The following is a 1,861-nucleotide window of genomic DNA, read 5'->3' on the forward strand; positions in this document are numbered from 1 at the left end:
ATGGTGTTGCCACGTTCATGTGAATTAACACTACACTCGCCCCTTTCCCTTCACAGTATGCTCTCTCTCTCTAGCTAGTCACTACTTAAGAGATGTCTCTCATCAAAATATCCCCTTTTTTTTTGGTAGTCCAGCAGCAGTAGGAATCGAACCTGAGATATAACGCTACTAAAGTCAACTTCTAACCACTCAAACCCAAGGCCAAATCCTAATAGCTTAAAAGACCATAGGTACATACAATTTGGTTATGGGACTGCCAAAAAACACATCAATCAAGCCGTATGATGTCAAAAGGGACAGCCACAGTGGGTTATTCCTCAATTCAACTTCTGTTTGAAAAAAAAAGATGTTGACCGAGGAAGACCCACTCTAACCATCCCATTTTGATGTTTTTGCTAGTCCCTAAATGAATAGTTGCCCAATGAAAAACCCAATGTTTTTTCAATCACGGGCCTGTCAATTTTATCCTAAAAAGACAAGTATATTGACCATTTTTATCCTTCCTCTACTTCCCTAAAAACCTATGTCCATATCAAGCATTCTCATCCATGGCATGGAAACAACTTAAGATACGCTACCATGTTACCTACAAGCCTCACTTTTAATGTCCCAACGCCTTCGCTTTAAAATAGGAATTGTCTACAAAAAAACCATTTATCTTTTGTACATCAATCACAATGATTTTCACTCATTAGATGTCGAATTAAAATGGGCTTGAAGTGGGTCATGACGTTTGAGTTTTTCTTTTTTTTTAAACGGTGTTTATTCAATGACACTCTTACAACCATCCATCTTAAAATTTATGAAATAAGAATGATTGTGAAAAAAGATAAATCTCTTTGTAGACAATCCCTTATAAAAATAGTACATGGTCAAGATTTGAAACCGGGACATTAAAAATCTATTCTTTTAATATAAAAACCACTCATAGAGACTTGTTTTGCCACATCAGTTTTTAAGACGAAGTACTGGACGGTATCGACATCGTCTAAGATCCACCTCACAACTGGCAAATTTGTTTGGTTTGCCTACAAAAGATTCTTCTCCTGACATCTTATCACATACTGTAAAAATTGTTTCTTCTTTTGTGATGAAAGGAGAGTGAGAAAATTTACATCATTTCAAAATTGTCTTTATAGCCCTTAGGATTAAACACTCGAGCCTGTTCATATTATTAGGACTCGTCAAAAACCAAATCTTGGAAGTGAAAACACAGTCTTCCAATTTATCAGTTATGAGGTCCATGGACTTCATAGGGTATAAAAAGAAGCCTCATAAAACAGAGATCTAATTTTTAGATCATATTTTTTTCAATATGATGCACAGGATTACTCCAACCAACACTGTACCTTCGATCATGAAATATAGGGTTCCAAAATAGAAAAAGGTGTGAATTTCATTACAGTTATTTGAAGTTTTTAGGTTATGCCTAGAGCAACAGAGAGGCCCTCGACTCGATGATTCAATATTAAGTTGCCATTGACAAACTGAATGCTATGAAATATGCATCCTTTAACCATATCTGTGTGGTTGTTGAGCTTAACAGGAAAGAGAATACAAAGACTTCAAGTAGGGTAAGTTCTCGGAAACTATGGCCAAAATGTGTGTAGAAAAGATTTTGCAGTTCCCTAACACAATTAATTGCTAAAACCAATGTCTTCCATACTACACTATATATTTCAATAGAGAACAGGGGTTAAATGCCTGAAAACTACAACAAATTCATTTTTCTCACTCCAAACAAGGCTCATTGAGTAAGAAACTGAATTGCAATCAAGTTCCAGCAATCACACTAATGTTTTATATAAGTTTTAGAGCTCTTTAAGATGGTTTTATTTTCAGGAAATAAAAAACAGGGCCA

Source organism: Amborella trichopoda, chromosome 3 (genome assembly GCF_054954075.1).
Source record: "Amborella trichopoda isolate Santa Cruz 75 chromosome 3, AtrichopodaSantaCruz75HAP2 v2.0, whole genome shotgun sequence".
NCBI classification, from domain to species: Eukaryota; Viridiplantae; Streptophyta; class Magnoliopsida; order Amborellales; family Amborellaceae; genus Amborella; species Amborella trichopoda.